Raw genomic sequence first — 19,277 nt, 5'->3', positions numbered from 1 at the left:
AGTAAAAGCATTGCCAGGAACCTAGGAGCTGCACAACTAATTCACCATGCCCCAAGAAGGCTTTTGGCGTAGGATCTTAAAGCAGCACTAATTTTGAAACAGAAGAGACTCTTAAAAGTACTTTGTGATGAATCGTTATTATTACTACTACTAGCAGTATTGTTATCACTGTTGTTGGTGCACAAGGCACTTTTCAGTTATGTTAGTGGCATAGGCAGGTCCTGGCTGCCAACAGCCTTGCAATATAAATCAGACTGTGATATAACAAGGGGTGTGCACACACGCATGCCTTGTTCAAAGGGACAATGGAAGCAGGAGAGTCACTAAAGTTGGGTCCACCTGTAGCTATTGTTTCTTGGCCCAGAAATATAAAAATGAAGTCTTCAGTCAAGCAGAAGAATGAGGCAGAAGATGCAGGGCCAAATCAATGAGTCCGATGTTCACCATAGTTAGGAAAGCTGTGAATGTGCTTTGTGCTGTTCTTGGGTCTGAGGAGTACTGAACTCAGGGGCACTTTCATAAGACCCATGTAGCCTGGTGAGAAGCCCTGTCCTTCCTGGAAATGGCAATACGTTAGGAAATGCACAAGTTTGCAACCCCATAGCATGCTTTTTCCTTATGCATCGTCTTCCTGTCATGTGCTTTGTACCTTGCAAATTGTCCATAGGACAAGGGCACTCTTTCCCCGACATCACTGCTGAATTCACTTCAATTTTGGGAGTGGGTTTACTTTGTTTCCTTTTTAGAAAACCAAGCCAGGCATGCTCCCCTCTTTGGAGTCTTTAACTTTAAGGTAGGGATGAAGAACCCCAGCCATTACAGCCAATGGCCAGGGATAATGGGAGTTGTAGTCTAGCAACTGCGGGTTTAAGGTGTGCTTTAAGCTGCGTACTCCTCAAAAAAGAGTTCATGAAGAAACACTTTTGCAAAGAGGTCTGAGTAAGGCCACGGGAACCTGCAAGGTGTTCTACAGAGGTTTTCAGGCTACAGTTTTCAACAGCTCCAACCAGGATGGCTAATGGTCAGGGATAGCATGAGTTGTAGTCCAACAATATGTCAAGAGCACTATGTTGGCTACCCCTCCTGTTAGGGATTTTGTAGGTAGGTTTGTGCAGCGTCAAAGAAAGAAGAACTGTAGGAGAGCCAAGCATGATCAGACTGAAGGGCTGTCTAGTCCAGCACTCTTTTAATTTCCAACGGTGCCTTGCTAAGCACTTGCAAGGCATCTTAACCTACCCTAGCCACATCTGCTCTTCAGAAACTGAGGTTCCTGATAAAGAAGAGAACCCAGAATGAGAAAAAAGATAAAATTTTAGAAAAAATAAAAGAGGGTGAGAAGAAACTGAGAGCGAAACCAAAGTCACAAGAGATTCTGAGAGAAACTGAGGTTCCTGCTAGCTATCAATGACCAGTGTGGTGTGGTTGTTAGAGTGTTGGGCTAGGACCTTTGAGACCAGAGTTCAGATTCCTGCTCAGTCATGAAGCTCAGTAGGGCCAGTTCCAATTCTCAGCCTAACCTACCTCACAGGGTTGCTGTGAGGATAAAATGGAGTCATCAAATCATAGAATTGTTGGAAGGGACCACAGGGGTCATCTAGTCCAACCCCCTGGTTTGTTTTGTTTTTTTGTCCAATGTGGAGCTTGAACCCGCAATCCTGAGATTAAGAGTCTCGTGCTGTACTGATCTACGGAGAGTGGAGAGAACCATGTTCACCACCTCTAGCTCCTTGGGGGAAAGGTGGGATAGAAATGTAAATAATAATTAAAATAATAGTTTATAATAAAAATGTCCATTGGTAGACGTAACCTCCACGAATTTTTCTAATCCCTCTATTAAGCCATCTAAGCCAGTGACTGCCATTAATGGTAATGAATTCTCTAAGCTGGCTATGTGTTGTTTGAAATAGTGCCTCCTTTTGTCCCGTTTGTTTGTTTAAAATTTCATATACTGCATTCTCTGCCAAAGACATGCTACTCAAAGGCACCGTACAACATAGCAGAACCAAATGCAATAAAAACATCCCAAAGACACAATAAAAATAGAAGTCAGCCAGCATAAAGCACAGCTAAAAAGATCCCAGCAGAGGGAAACCACTTTTGAAAGCCATTAACCAGCCCAAAATGTATTCTGGAAGAGCTATATACTAGTCTTCTGGCATTTAGTACCCAGCTGGGCTTCCCTTGGCAAAGTGTACCATGGTGTAGGTGCCACCAGGAAGAAGGCATAGCTCCAAATCCTTGCAGTTGTTACTTCTGGAATATGGGACAGAGCACTGCTCTGAACCCACTGTTGTCCCTGACTTCAACGATTATAGGAAAGGGAAGACAAATTATTTCTGTTCATGCTCTCCATATCATTCATAGTTGTACAAACTTAATTGTAGAAACATAGGTAAAGGACCCCTGGATGGTTAAGTCCAGTCAAAGGCGACTATGGGGTTGCGGCGCTCATCTTATCTGCATATGGATCACTTTGTTTGCTCAGAAATCTTTTCCTGCTCTACATTTTGTTTTTATGGACATAGGATAGCCAGAACCATTCACAGTATTCCAGATGTCGACCTGCTGTTTATATAATGGTATTAGGATATGACTGACAGTAAGAGTTCTTCAGTCCCTTTCCAAATAATTCCTTAACGCTGAATTTGCCTTTTCAGCTGTTACCGCACAATGGTTGCAGTTGAATGTAACAGTGAACTACTGTGCCATACTAGGGATTACTATGATGATGTATTGAATCTATATACCGCCCTATACCTGGGGGTCTCAGGGTGGCTGACATTTTCGCCCTGAAGGCTGTGTTCACCCTTGGTCACCCTGCATGCCATTGGTGGTATGGCCAAAAGTGGGTGTGGTCACCCCAGACTTTTGCTTGTGTGCATGTGCACAACTGCACACAACCGCACAAACCCTTCTCGGGGCTTGTATATGTCACAGAAAGCCATAGTTTCATATTACACAAAAATCAAGTCACTGTTGATGTTTTCAGGGAACAATCTACTATGACCCCAAGGTCCTTTTTTGTGGGTTGTCACAATGTAGACCTCTTCTATGGCATGATGGCGGTGTAATAGGAATGTTCATTTCAGCAACCTTGAGGAAATGCAGGTGTTGTGCACCATCAAATTAGCTTTTATTACTTTAAAATGAGTAAAAATTCCCCAGAAAGCCAGCAGAGGAGTGGGACACACCTTTCCGGGGTGAAAGGAGGTGGCAAAATTAGCATTCAAAATGGCAGCTGGGTCTGATACTGAGAAGGGAGGCATCAGGAATGAGATCAGTGACAGAGAGAGTGGGAGCATGAGTGGAACCAGAACTCGTAGCAAGGGAGATACTCTGTTCAATTGTAATTACCCGCTGATAGCTGTAGAGCTGGCATTCTTCATTTGGTTCATATCATCTGCTATGGCTTTCTTTCATGACCTCAGTGTCCGTGGCTATGAAGAAACAGCACCAGGACCCTTGCCAAGCATATTCATTGCTTAGGAATGTTTTGTGATAAGACCAGCCCCTGTTGAAATATAGCTCAAAATGCTTTGGCCTCAGAGTTCTACCCAAGTATTCTGTTGAGGTTTTTTAAAAAGTTGCATAAAGTGGAAGCTCTTCAACACATGGGTTCCATGAATATACGGAGTGATCAGAAATCTGGATTGACACTCCAGAAGGATTTCAGTGTAGTATTTCAAAAAATTGCTACTGTTCCTGCTTGATGTGTCCAGCTCTGACAACTTCAAGATTTTAGGGTGCATTAAGATATTAGATTTTCTGTCTTAGAATCATAGAATTGTAGAGTTGGAAGAAACCCTGAGGGTCCTCTAGCTCAAGCTCCTCCAGTGAAGGAATCTCAACTAAAGCATCCATGACAGATGGCCATCCAACCTCTGCTTAAAAAGCTCCAAGGAAGGAAAGTCCATTACCTCCCAAGGGAATCTGTTCCATGTCAAACAGCTGTTACCATTAGAAAGTTCTTCCTGGTGTTGAGTTGGTATCTCCTTTCTTGTAACATGAAGCCAGTGGTTTGGGTCCTACCCTCTGGAGCAGGAGAAGGCAAGCTGGCTCCATCTTCCAGGTGACAGCCCTTTAACTATTTCAAGATGGCCATCATATCACTTCTAAGTCTCCTCTTATCCAGGCTAAACATTCCTAATTATTTCAACCATTCATCATAAGGCTGGGTTTTAGACCCTTAATCATCTTGGTTTCCCTCCTCTGCACTTGTTCCAGTTTTTCAATATCCTTCTTAATTTGTGACGCCCAGAACGGGGCACAGTAATCCAAGTGTTGTTCTGACCAAAGCAGAATAGAGTGATACTATTACTTGATTTAGATGCTATGCCTCTGCTGATGCAGCCTAGAATGGTGTTAGCTTTTTTTGCTTCTGCATCTCACTGTTGACTCATGTTAAGCTTGTGGTCTACTAAGAACCCTAGATCCTTTTCACATGTACTGCTGGCAAGCCCGCCCACCCCCCAAACTTATATCTGTGCAGCTGGTTCTTCCTGCCTAAGTGCTGAACCTTGCATTTGTCCCTGTTGAAATTCATTTTGTTAGTTTGTGCCCAGTTCTCCAATCTGTTAAGGTAATCTTGAATACCAGTTCTGCCTTCTGTGACATTGGCTACCCTTTGAAAGTTGCCCTCCTCCGCATTAAAACAATTAATGCAGATAAATGAAAATGCAGTCGCTTTAGCAACTTGTATATTATGGGCATCATTTTTAGTCCAGCATCATGCTACAACTTGTCCTTCCCCTCATTATTGTTGAAATAGCAAGTCACACTACTTTAAACAAAAACAAAAACCCACCCTCAGTAACATTTAAGGTTAGGGGATGTGTGTGGACCTGTGTAAATACTACCCAAGTTGGGGCAATATTGGTCAGGGCTGGTTCAAGTTTAGAGAGGGTGCTTGGCAATAATAATAATAATAATAATAATAATAATAATAATAGTAATAATAATAATAATTTATTATTTCTACCCCACCCATCTGGCTGAGTTTCCCCAGTCACTCTGGGCAGCTTCCAATGAAAGATTAAAAATACATTAAAACATAAGTCATTAAAAACTTCCCTAAACAGGGCTGCCTTCAGATGTCTTCTAAATGTCATATAATTGTTTATTTCTTTGACATCGATGGGAGGGCGTTCCTCAGGGCGGGTGCCACTACCAAGAAGGCCCTCTGCTTGGTTCCCTGTAACTTCGCTTCTCACAGTGAGGGAACCGCCAGAAGGCCCTCGCCGCTGGACCTCAGTGTCCGGGTTCAAAGATGAGGGTGGAGATGCTCCTTCAGGTATACAGGACCTGGCAAAGTGTCCTCTGATGGATTGCACCCCCCTCCCCAAGTCTGTGAGCCCACCAATGGGCTTGCACGATACTGGTGACAGGCAGCAGCAGCTTCCACTCAGGGCTGAACCCAGGTGCTACTGCCATTTTAAATTCCCAATTCACAGGGAGGGGGCAGAGCACATGTCACTAGAGCCTTGGCAGCCGACCAAGGCTTGTCCGCTGATGATGCCAGCATGTGGACAGAGTGCCACAGCCACATTTCACACTAAGTGGCCTGAAAAGGCTTGAGCATGAAGAGCAGGCTTTTATTTTTATTCCATTTTAAAATGTGAAAGTGCTCCTGAATAACAGCAGACTTTCAGAGAAAAGGCCCTGGATACAGTCAGCATTATTTCATGCCATCAGTCTGCTCATTGTCTTGCTCAATTGGTAGCTATGGAAATGAATCAACAGTAATGGCCTATTGGTGGGAGCTAGGACCCAAACTATGGCGTGTCTATTAGCTGTGCCTTAGTGCCTCTAAAAATAGAAAGAGATAACAAATGGGTCCCAACATGCTTCCAGCATGTGCCTGAGCTTGTACATCATGTTCTGAGAAATAAAAATTTAAAAATGGAAGCTCTCAATGACATCAATACAGTTGATTAGAAACAGATTGGGGGAGTTTGTGTTGTTCTAATGCAAGTGCCCTGCTTTCCCCCCCAAATCCATCTTAGTTTATTAGCTGCAGGGGTGGAGATTCCATATCTTCTCTTGACAGCTATACTGGCTTGTCTTTACCAGTTTTCTTTAGGGGAATGGTAGGAATTTAGGAAAATAATAATAATAATAATAATAATAATAATAATACCCCACCCATGTGACTAGGTTGCCCCAGGCACTCTGGGCGGCTTCCTATATAAAACATAATTAAACATTTAAAAAACATCTCTATATAGCCCCCTAGTACTGAACAGGACTGGTCCTACTGTTAGGCAGAGTGAGGCAGCCACCTCAGGCAACTGATTTTGATTGTCACAAAAGGGCAGCAAATGCTCCATTATTTAGCTTATTATCATTGCATTTTTATAGCCGGAGGAAGACAAGTCACTCATGGGATTTTTCTGCCTCAGGTACAAAAATAACTTTGCCTTGGCTACTAAGCACCTTTACTTGCTTGGGAGGGAGAACCATTTGCTGCTGTGCCTCAGGCAGCAAAATGCCTTGAGCCATCCTTGAATGCTGAAGATACAACTCTTTATCTTTTGATAAAGATGCCTCAGGTGTATATTTTTGGGACCCAGTGTGTTTTTCTTGCAGTGTGTGCAGTTCTTTATATTTGAGAAAATATCTTGACATACATCATCAAAGTCATCATGACCAGTTTATTTATATGTCACCTTTCCACAAAAAAGGGGGAACGAAATCATGCTCAAAGTGGCTTAAAACAAGGAAAACAGCAATACACCCCAAAGTCAACAATCACAAAGATCGTTTCAGAATAATGGGAATACTAAAACAGCAACATACAAAGCAACAGCATCTCGATACTGTAAATGCAACAACATTATACCTCCTGGCAATACAAAAAATAGCAAGTTAGAAGGAAAATGTTTTTGTTCTATGCCATTGAGAGCCAGTGTATATTATCTGAAGCAGAGCGGCTGTCCCATGTTGCGCCAGATAGCTAATTTTTTTAATTGAATATTTTTTGTCCACTTGTAAAATTCAGTAACAGTCACAAAGTGGGTAATAATAATAATAATAATAATAATATACTCTCTCTCCATATTAAACAGAATAATTAAAATCATAAAAGTAGGAGACGGAAATGGCTAAAGATCTAAAAACACAGAGGAAGCTGTTAAAACAACAGATTTAAACTACCCAGTTTTATAAGCCGTTGTGTCATTCTGTAAAAAGAGTACTGCTACTAATACTGAAGAGCTTGGAGAAACAGAAAGTTCATACTATGGCGACTAAAGCTTAATAACGAGGGTGCTTGATGAATCTTCTCAAGAGGAACATGTCACCTAGGAAAGGCCATTTCCTTGCTGCTGCTCCAAAGATGGAAGCCCTCAGAGGAGGTAAAAGGTAAAGGACCCCTGGACAGATAAGTCCAGTCAAAGGCGACTATGGGGTTGTGGCACTCATCTCGCTTTCAGGCCGAGGGAGCCGGCGTTTGTCCACAGACAGCTTTCCACATCATGTCGCCAGCATGACTAAACTGCTACTGACACGTGGAGGACCGTGACGAGTGCCAGAGCACATGGAAATGCCGTTTACCTTCCTGCTGCAGTGGTGTCTATCTACTTGCACTGGCATGCTTTCGAACTGCTAGGTTGGCAGGAGCTGAGACAGCAACAGGAGCTCACCCCGTCATGTGGATTTGAACTACTGACCTTCTGATTGGCAAGCCCAATGGTTTAGGCCATAACGCCACCCACATCAGAGGAGGAGATGTGATGAAAATCTCAATTCTCACACAGATTTGTGTAGAAAAAGCCATATGTGTCTGCATCTTCCAGTCACACCTGGGCCTTGTCAACATTACCCCAGCCATGTTGGAGATGCCTACCCATGAGCAGCTCCTATGCAGCAACACAGGAGCAATGTTTAAATTGCTCATGGCGTGTTGGCTGATTGCATGGGGCTTTCCCATGAAATTTGTACCTTGAAATGACAGTTCAGTGAGGGAAAAGCCCTGTGATTGACCCTTTCCCATTTTCGTTGGGTTGTTGAAACATGACTCCTGAGTGATGCAGGAGCTTCTCACAGAAAAACAACTCCCACACAGCTAGGGGAACATTTAAAAAGCCCTATTGTTAGAACAGGTTGTATGATTATGTACCACGCTTGCAGCAACCAAACAGTGAGGAAGCAGCAGCTACAATACCATGCTGCCAAGGGTAAGGTGGGTAAGGTAGTTTTATAGCCATTCCATATCCCTTCCTTTAGCTGTTGTGAAGGTGGCATTTTCTGTGTGGTAAATGCGGCACAGCTGAACCACTGCAGCCTGCTTGTCTTTCAGATGAATTACCCTAGTTGCTACTTGACTTCGGAACAGGGGCCCCACTCCATGAGCTTTCTCCTAAGGTAGCCACTTCTGCATAGGCAAAGAAGTGGAAATGCAACACATAAAAAGGAGCAAGAGGTGATAGGTTTGCGTATAAACTGAGGCTGGCTCCTGATAAGATGGAGATTCTGTGCATGGGTGGTTCCTGGGTCTGGGAATTAGGCATAAACCCTTTTCTTGGAGGGCTTGCACTCCCGCCTGAAGGAACCGGCTCACAGTCTGAGTGTACTCTTGGGTTCCACCTTGTCACTGCAGTTTCAAGTGGCTTCCGTGTCCAGGAGTACGTATGCCCAGCTTAGACTGGTTCACCGGCCATGGATATTCCTTGGCCTCAGTTGTCCATCCTTTGGTGACCTCTTGCCTGGATTGCTGTAATGTGCTGCATGTGGGGCTGCTGCTAGTGTAGAAGGTGGCTTCTAGTTTGCTCGAACAGTTGGATGCAGCTCAGTGGGACCATGAGTTACTGTCCTGGCTTCCAGAGAGGTACTGGGCCCAGGTCAAGTTATTACTTGAACTTAGGTCTTGTATTAGGCATGCAAGGCCTAAGATAGTTTGCAATCCAAGTACGTAGAAGAGTGCCTTCCTTGTGATTATCAGGGAAGGCATTGCTGGTAGAGACACCACTGGGGGTTGCCCATTTGATGGAGACTCATGACAGGACCTTCTCAGTGGTGGTCCCCTATTTGTGGAACGTCCTCCCTAGTGAGGTGCATCTGCCTCCCTCATTATTAACATTTAGGAGAAACTTAAAAACATTTCTGTTTATCCAGGCATTTGATGGTTGAAAGTTCTGTCTCTTGGCAGCCCTGAAATTATTGGTTTGAGAGCTTTTAGGGGGGTTTTAGGGTTTTTTTAGAAGGTTCCTTACTGTTTTAAGTTTTTAATTGGGTTGCCTTAGTATTGCTATGTTTGCCACCTGGGGCTCCTTTGGAGGAAGATGCAATATATAGTTATATTTAATAAATAAATTTATGAATATCCAAATTTATATATATATATAGATGCAGTATGTCTCTAAACGCCTGTTGCAGAGAATCACAAGTAGCAAGGATGCTACTGGTTTCAGGTCCTACTTTCAGGCTTCCCATATAGAAATCCAGTTGGCCTCTGTGAGAACAGGGCATTAGACCTTTGGCCTGATCCAGTGAAGCTCTTCTTACGCATTTATGTCATAAAATATAAGAATGAAATTCCGCTTTCCTAGGATCAATGAAGAAGCTCATAGCTGCTGCAAGGTTAAAGTTTCTTAAGCTATAGTGTCTTACTGCACCCTTGTGTTTTAAGTGGTGATTTTTCCTTCGGTTGCTGGCATTTAGAAAAAAACCAGCAGAATCATTTATTTTGATATAAAGAGGAAATACCATTGAGTTTGGTTTTATTGCACGCATGGCAGTTTAATGTGTTGCCTGGGAACTCTTCTTGGATGAAAGATGGCATAGCAAAGAGACATTAAGCTGTTCCTGCTTGCGGTTCTTAGAAGCTTCTACGTTGCTTCATAAACTAGTGGTGATGAGGATCCATGTAGCTTTTGTTTCCCCTGTCCATTTCAAAAAGCTATATTTGGACTTCAGGCATGCTGGTTCTTGAAATACAATGTAAATCAATAAAAATAATTTCAAAAGCTGACTTGTAAGATCCATACCCCAAGCATTTCCCCCCCCTACCGCTCCCCTAGACCCCACCAACTTTTGACAGCAGTGGCAATAAGAAAAACTGCTGGGGTGAATGGAGAGTGTAGATTGCGCTCTCTATCTGTCCCCCTGTTTCCTTCATCAGATGAGTCATTTGATGAGCTGGGAGGGGCAGTGGCGTAGTGTGGGGGGTGCAGGGGGGGCGGCTGCACCGGGCGCAACATCTGGGGGGCGCGCGCTCGCACTCGCAGCTCTCTGCCCCTACCTGGCTCCACGGGTTAGGGGGCGCAAATTACTTGCCTTGCCCCGGGTGCTGACAACCCACGCTACACCACTGGGGAGGGGGCAATAAGTCTACACTTAATTTGATCATGCCCATTGATAGGCAGCCACCAGAGTGTTGGCCAAAGGTTAGCAACCTTTGAACTGGCTGCTTGAGACGCCCCCCTGCAGGTGCTGCCACAGATACTATCTGACAGTCGAGGTGTGTGAAACCAATATAAATAAACTTAGGCAAAGTGTAGGTACTTATCAGATCCAGCTACTGAGAGTCTCTCAAAACTATTCTTCATTCAATACAAGGAAATTTATGTTAGGTCCCAGTTTGTAGTTCTGAGCAAACAAGAGCATCATAACTCTGGCATTAAAAACCAAACATATAAATCCTCTCCAAATTAACATGCAAATGTTATCTCGTTTACAAGCTTTCCTTCACTGAGAGTAATGGTCTGGAACCAAGGTCAGGTATATTTCAAACAACCTTTCTGTAAGGAATGCCATTCAAGAATTGCCCAAGAATTATAGGGATTTGCAGGTCCTTACCAGAGCAGACCATTAGCTGTGCTAATGAAAATAGTTTAGAGAGAAGTGAAACCTGACTGTGCAGTTGTTATATTATGTTATGTTATTATTTTATCATTAAATTAAAATGCCATTTCTCCTGGGACAGGTCTACCTCAATTCAATTGTTCAGCCTCACTTCATTTTAGAGCTTGACTCTGCCTGAATCTTTATACTCAGAAGTAGGGAGGTTAAGAAATATCCCCCCTTAAGATTGAAATCCTGTAGCACGAGTTGACAACATCGTGCCCTCTAATGTTGTTAAGACTATAACTCGCATCACCCCTAGCTAGGACTGATGGGGGTTGGAGTCTAACATCTTTGGGTGGGCATTACGTTGCCTAATCCTGCTGTAACACACCTGGGAGTAAGCTCTCTATTGCAAGTGATGAGACTTACTGCTGAGTAGACATGCATACGATTGGACTGCTGGTGAGCATACTTATCTGACATATCCCAACTTGAGCAGAATGGAAAGAAAGTTAAAGGACTGTTCCATTCACCCAGCATCTAACTGGTCAAGCAAAAAATACATACAAATATAGATTTTTGCTGGTTGGTATATGTTTGAACCTATTTTTGTTTTTATGGACACAAAGGCAATCCCATTATCGCACAATTAATTTCCTGTCTTCTCGCTGATAGTGTCACATGGATCTGTACATGTTAATGAGATTTCCTAAATCCATGGCTTCTAGAGAAGTATACTGAGAAAGTACTGATTATTTCAAGAATCTAGATAGATGCTTGTCCCTCAAGAGGCCAATGTGTTTCTTTTCCATTTGAAGATAAATACTCCATGAGATTTTCAAACACGGGATAATGCTTCCCAGCATGAGCACAGTAGCCACACCTAGAGAGATCCCCATAGGCTGCCCTAGAAGTCTGTCTACCTACCTGCTCCCAGCACACAGGTGCATGTGTCTCCCCATTTGTGGAATGCTCTCCCCAGAGAGACTCGCCTGGTGCCTTTGTTACATACGTTTCCAAGCACAATTCAAAGTGTTGGTGCTGACCTTTAAAGCCTTAAACGGCCTTGGTCCAGTATACCTGAAGGAGCGTCTCCACCCCCATCGTTCTACCCGGGCACTGAGGTCCAGCACCGAGGGCCTTCTGGCAGTTCCCTCACTGCGAGAAGCCAAGTTACAGGGAACCAGGCAGAGGGTCTTCTCAGCAGTGGCACCCGCCCTGTGGAACGCCCTCCTACCAGATGTCAAAGAGAAAAACAACTACCAGACTTTTCGAAGACATCTGAAGGCAGCCCTGTTTAGGGTAGCTTTTAATGTTTGACGGACTACTCTATTTTAATATTTTGTTGGAAGCTGCCCAGAGTGGCTGGGGAAACCCAGCCAGATGGGCAGGGTATAAATAATAATAATAATAATAATAATAATAATAATAATAATAATTCCTTTAGGCAGCAGGTGAAAACATTTACTCAGAAGTAAATTCCATGGTGTCCAGTGTGGTTTTCTTCCTAGTATGCATGTTTCAGACTACAGCCCAACATGATGCTTCTTTCAGAGCATTTTTTTTATTTCCTATTCCGAGAGTGGCTGTAATACCTATTGAATATTGATTGTGAAGAAATTAGTAACAAATGACACAACGTCCAGGGAGGACCTGGGAAATACGGTGCCCTATGTGAGGCCAAAATTCGATGCCCTAGCGCCACCTTTCCAAAGCCAGGTAAGGGAGGCACTGGCTTTGGGGAAGGAGGTGTGAGGCTCTGGCAGGGTCTGCCTAGAGTCCTCCCTCCTCCTTCCCAAAGCTGGACGAGGGCTAACTAGGCTTTGGGAAGGAGGGACCCTTAAGACTCTGTCAGAGCCCCATGCCTCCTTCCCAAAATCCAGCACTTCCTGGGCTTTGGGAAGGAGGCAGAAAGGACCCACCTTGACCCCTACGCCCTGTGCAGTCTAGAAACTGGTTGTGCTGTCCTGAATCTGCCTCTGCAACATCTTCTTTCTTCTCAATGAGTGCTCTATTTTGCTTCCATTTTGGGAAATGCATATCTAGACACATTTTTTTCTTCTTAAGGAAGAGAATTGTAAGCAGCTGACAAGAAAGCTACTTCCTTATACACAGATAGTTTGCCATGCTTCTGTAACTTTAAAAGAAACATATTGGAATATTAAACACTGGTTAAAATGCTTGTGGCAAACCAGACTTTTCAACGGTGCAAAAGCATTTTTCACATTATTTGAAAAATAATTTGAATCTCCATGGCATATCACCTTTTAATGTGCTTTTTACTGCCTCCTCTAGTGTCAAAGGGGCAATAAACAGGACTTGCAGTACAGTACAACAAACAAAATAAAATGAATAATAAAAAGTTTAAACCCAGAATTTGTTATCAAAACACTGCTGTGTTACTGAGCTATGAAGTAAGTTTTTCATTCAAGGGATGTTGGATTAAATGAAGCCTCTTCTCAAAAAGAAAGAAAGAAAGAAAGAAAGAAAGAGACTACATAGATGCTTCAGCAAAGCATTTTCTGAAAGTTCCTTGAGCTTTGTGACTTCATGTCATTTTAATAAGGCATGTGCCAGGTCTTCTGGTTTTCGTTGATAAATTCAATTTTTACACCTTTTCCTCATGTTCTTTTTAGTACCAATAGTGCCTGCTTTGTGTAAACCAAGATAGCTGCTCTCCCACTGACTGCTTTGTAATGCCTTATATTTGAGACCAAACCACATTAAAATTTAAGGAAGGTTTGATCCATAGAGATTCAGTTCCACTTTGAAGGGATTAGTGCTTTTGGAGTTGAGAATCCTGTACTGAAAGTGGGCAGCGAGCCAATTCTACCTAATTTGATCCTATTTTTGTACTTTTTATTTTCCATCCTGGACATAACCACCAAATACCCACCATGAACTTTCTAAACTAACCTAGCCTTCAGGTATGAATTGTAGGCAATGTTAATAAATTACTAGGAAGAAGCCTGCTGTTTTAGCCAGCCTTGCCCCTTAACTACCTGAAATCGAGCAAAGCCTTGATAAATTACAAGATACATGAATGGCAAGCACAGAATAGCCTTGTCTATCTCCTTAACATCTCATTAATTCTCAATAGAAGCTAGGACAAATAACCATTAGCGAAGGTTATTGGATCTTAAGAATTAACCAACAAATAACTTGCAAAAAGTAAATATTAAGAACCAGCCACAGTGCAACAGATGTTGGCCACAAGATAAGCAATGCAATTGTGTGCTTATTACATCACCATTATTAAACACAAAACCTCCAGTGTTTAGATAGCATTACAGTTATGAGGCAAATCAACAAAAAACAGGAAATTTATGCCTGGGAGTGACGTTTTGGGACGAGGAGAAGGGCTGTTCCTTGCCTGTCCAGGGGAAATATCATACAGTGGTACCTCGGGTTACAGACGCTTCAGGTTACATATGCTTCAGGTTACAGACTCCGCTAACCCAGAAATAGTACCTCGGGTTAAGAACTTTGCTTCAGGATGACAACAGAAATTGTGCTCCGGTGGTGTGGTGGCAGCAGGAGGCCCCATTAGCTAAAGTGGTGCTTCAGGTTAAGAACGGACCTCCAGAACGAATTAAGTACTTAACTCGAGGTACCACTGTAGTTAGAAGGGACCCCCAGGGTCATCTAGTACAACTCCCTGCAATGCAGGAATCTCAGCTAAAGCATTCATGGCAAATGGCCATCCATCTTCCACTGATTTAGTTAATGGTTTACTTACTGTAAACACACTGATCTGGGCCACTTTGCTTCTCCTGGCTAGCATGTGGGACAAACAAACCACTCTCCTTGGGTTAGCGCTATGTCAAACCTCAACTACAGATTATGGTTTGTTCTGAGTGGAACAAACCACAATCCCTAGCTCAAAGAAAACACTAAGCCAGGGATTGTCTTTTGTTTTTTTCATTTACTAGCAGAGAGGAGCAAAGTGGCCAAAATTGGCATAGTCACACACACACACAAAAACAAAGCAGGCCATGGTCTATAAACCCCAGGGACTCATGCTTCATGCCCCTGTTTCCTTTTGCTCTTGGAGAGGATTCTGGGGTCTTTGCACAAACTATCTCAAGAAGCTTACACTCTGATATCACAGGTTCAGAGGACCTAAAAACCAAGCTACTTTTCGGTTTCGCCTGCCTGCCAACAATGGAAGAATCTGGGAAGGCAAAGGGCAAGTGGTTTTGCAAATGGCCCAATGCCTAGCTTTCTCTCTCTGTTCTAAATTGTACATCACCCTCTTTTCCAGCATCTTACATAAGAACAGGGACGCCGGTGGTCTAAACCTCTGAGCCTCTTGGGCTTGCCAATCGGAAGGTCGGCAGTTCGAATCTGTGTGATGGGGTGAGCTCCTGTTGCTCTGTCCCAGCTTCTGCCAAACCTAGCAGTTCAAAATCATACCAGGTCAAGTAGATAAATAGGTACCACTGCGATGGGAAGGTAAACGGCATTTCTGTGTGCTCTGGCTTCCGTCACTGTGTTCTGTTGCGCTAGAAGCGGTTTAGTTATGCTGGCCACAAGACCCGAAAACTATGGGAAAATGCTGGTTCCCTCGGACTGAAAGCGAGATGAGCGTCACACCCCATAGTTGCCTTTGACTGGACTTAACCACCCAGGGGTCCTTTACCTTTGCTTTTTCTTTATTTCTTCTTTTTTTCATAAGAACGTAAGACAAGCACTGCTGGATCAGAGCAATGGCCTGTCAAATTAAATGTCCTATTTCTCACAGGGGCCTGTCTGTTGCTTTTGGGGACCATCCAAGCACAATGTTCTTCCATTCCCAGACTTCCAGCCCTTTTATTCTGTGGGAGAAAGTAACTGGGCCTAATTAACAATTTTGAAAATACATGGGAAAGGGTTCAAAGGACAGTCTTGAAAGGGCTCATCAAGTATATCCAGGCTTCTTAAAAAGTATCCACATTTAAGCTACTAGGCACCGCCCCTTAAGCCAGGTCTCGGTGGATGGACCATAATGCTATGGCAGAGCACGTGCTTTTCATGTAGAAGGTCCCTGGTTGAATCCCTGGTACCTTATGTTTGAAAGCATTGGGTACCAGAGATGTGAAATATTTATCTGCTTGAGGAACAAATGTCAGTCAAGGTAGGGCTAACCGGACAAAAGTAATAAGCCTCACCATAAGACAGCTTCCTCTGTTCGTTACCCCACAGCAAACCTGTGCAATTTTGTGCAAGCCCATGGATTTCAGTTTTTACAGCCCTTGGTAACACATTACTTTGCAGTCATTCTTTATTAAAAGCAAACAGCCTTCTTAAACACCTCTCAGAAGCATTTAATAACTAATTAAAACACTACTTAATTTACATTAATCTTCTCTAATTTACAAGATCAAATAAGGCAACTGTCTGAGGAACTGAACATTGTAGTTTCAGTTTAAAATGACTTACTGTCGCCTAAAAATTCCCAGCTGTGGTTATGAGACTTTGGGCCCCCCTGCATGTTACACAGAGTTGTGCGATTCTTTCATACTTTTTTTTTTTTTTTAAAAAGGAATATCACTCACAAGTAGCTAGACTACTGAGTGAAGGACGGACATCCTTACATCCATTTACTTGCTTGTAAGCTGCCACCCCACCTGATTTTCCCTGTTGGAAAACATGCTGGAACCCATATCTCCCCCCCCCCATGGGTGGTATGACACAACAGCAGACAGATGTCTGGGAGGGCAAGAATTACGCAGCTGCTCACCTACAATTGGTAATTTGTTAATGCACTCAGCTTCTCTGTGTGTGGGTGGGGAACCTATCATGCAGAGCTATTTTTCTAGAAAAAGGTTCCAGAACTCACCATGAACACCTCCCTTATTCTCTTAGAACTTGAGAGGTGCCAGAACTGAGTTCCTGTGAGTTCCCCCTAAAAAGCCCTGCTATCATGTAAAAGGATCATACTATGTGTAGTTTGGCTCAGACAGACTGCATGAAAATGGCTTAGCTGACATGAGATGTTCCAGGTACCATGTAACTAATCAGGATATTACAGATTCAGAAACATAATAGATTCCACTGAATAATCATAGGAGAAAATCAAGGGCCACTTCTTATTTTTGTGGAGGCAATAACCAAGGAAGAAGCTACATCACCCTTCTGAATTCCCACCCGAGGGGTTACAGATTTGTTCATCTAGCAAGAACATGCAGTATGTAATGGGTAAAAGTGGAGTCTCAAATTAATCACTTGGAGCCTTTAAGTCAGGGGTAGCCAATATGATGCCCTCCAGATGTTATTAGACTCAAACTCCCATCAGCCCCAACCAGCATGGCCCATGGCCAAGGATTATGGATGTTGTAACCCAGCAACATACGGAAGGCAGATGTTGGCTACCCCTGACTTACAACTAGAAATTAGCCTCTTGTGCACAGTATTCCCTTTTGCTTTAAAGGAACTGCATTGCAACCAAGACCATGGCTTTTGGTTTCTGGCTGTGGTGCATTATGCCTGATTATTCTTTCTGTCCAAATCCTGCATGTGGCTGCTGGCGTGTACCAGGGGCTTGACATGGGCTGGGGAGCCACCAGGCCTGCAAGCTTGCCTCTTTGTCATCACTGCTCAACTGCCTGTATGAGCGGGGACCCTGTTTTAGCTCAATTGCAGCACAGCTCTTGCAAACAGGAATGAGACTAGTACAGCTCTTACTGTCCAGGGACGGTCCATGGCTCAGTGGTACAGCACATTATTTAGATGCTGATGCAGTCCCACAACCTCTGGAGGGCCCAAGGTCCCCCAGTCCTAGCCTACACTATATCTGAAGGAGCGTCTCCACCCCCATCGTTCTACCCAAGGACTGAGGTCCAGCACCGAGGGCCTTCTGGCAGTTCCCTCACTGCGAGAAGCCAAGTTACAGGGAACCAGGCAGAGGGCCTTCTCGGTAGTGGCGCCCTCCCTGTGGAACGCCCGCCCACCAGATGTCAAAGAGAACAACAACTACCAGACTTTTAGAAGACATCTGAAGGCAGCCCTGCTTTTAATGTTTGATGTATTACAGTATTTTAATATATTTTTTGGAAGCCACCCAGAGTGGCTGGGGAAGTCCAGCCAGATGGGCGGGGTATAAATAATAAATTATTATTATTATTATTATTATTATTATTATTATTACACAGTACCTGCCTTGCTGTTACTTTCTGCTGTGGCCACTGGTTCAAAGGCCAGGGATGTCTGCTTGAGGAAGGGGCATGGAAGACTATGCACTGCTGGGAATAGCTGCATCTCAATGGCAAAGTGTATATTTTGTTCATGTTAAAAGTCCTAAATTCAATCCCTGACATCTCAATAGGAAGACCTTTGGTTTGGGACCTTGAAGAGTCATTGCCAGGCAGAGTAAGTCCTTTATGTGGGTTTCCCACAGACATCTGTTTCACCATTGAGGGAATAGGGATGCTGAATTGGAAGGACCTTTGGTCAGATCCAGCTGAGCTCTTCTTAGAGCATATCATATGGACCAGTGATGCAGTGGATAGGTTTTAAAAGTCATTTGAGAAGCCAGTGCTGCAAGAATCTATCTATTCCTACTTCCAGCCCCTTTTCTCTAAATAACAAATGCCCATCACTGAATGAGAGTTGACGGCTGAACTCTTCCTTAGGTAAAAGTTGCCTGGTATATCATATCAGTCAATGCCTTTCTATCAGGTTGCTTTCACAAGAGTTAATCATTAATATTTCTGTGGGCTGGGAACATAGTAATGCCAGCTATGCAGCAGTTATATAAAAGTGTGCAAATGGTTGTTTCCTGTTGGGCATGATGTAACAATTGCAGATATGGGCAAACTCAAGAAAAACTCGTTTCATTTCAAAAAAATTACTATTTCCCCATTCTGATTTTACAAACAAACAAATGTGTTTTTACATGTATCAAGAAGGAAAGAAAAAGAATGAATGAATCCCAACTGAAAAGAATCCCTTATTTTAAGGAACTAGCATGTGTTACAGCCTTTTCTTATGCTTCGCTAGTATCCAAATCCACAGAATCTCCCCTGCTGCTGGGTTCAGTATTTTTGTTGCAAGACCATGTAGTATTGAGTAGTGTCATAGGTTAGATTGCTGTGACATGCTCTGTGTTAGGTCTGTTTTTGAGAAGCATTTGAGAACTGTAGCTGGTCCAGAATACAGTAGTTAGGCTTCTAACTGGAGTTCATTCTGGGGCTCATAGACCACAAATGCTTGAAAGCTGCACTGGTAACTGCTTGGTTTCTAGGCTCAAGTTAAGTTACTGATCTTGCTAAGTGCTGTGGGTCGAAAGTATGTGAAGGACCACCTCTTCCTCTATATCCTTAGGGAATGTGCAAGCTGCTCCATTTCACATCAGTTTTGCATGCATACATCCACAAGACTGTTCTGCCTTAATCTGCACATTTTATTTTTTGAAAACGGCACTGAAGTTAATATTTAAGTACATAGTTTTGAATGCATTTTCTCACATTTACTATCTAAAATGCATAACCTTTTGCTAGATTTGGATATGATTG

General features: G+C 43.2%; 1 protein-coding gene across 7 annotated transcripts in view; it reads left to right on the top strand.

The window, feature by feature from the left end:
- The window catches only part of PDE4D (phosphodiesterase 4D), a 622,159-nt gene that overhangs the window by 417,135 nt on the left and 185,747 nt on the right, over nucleotides 1-19,277 (top strand). The gene's annotated exons all lie outside the window — the stretch shown is intronic.

Source organism: Podarcis pityusensis, assembly GCF_964106645.2.
Source record: "Podarcis pityusensis genome assembly, chromosome: 11".
NCBI lineage: Eukaryota > Metazoa > Chordata > Lepidosauria > Squamata > Lacertidae > Podarcis > Podarcis pityusensis.
This window is presented reverse-complemented; position numbering and strand designations above follow the sequence as displayed.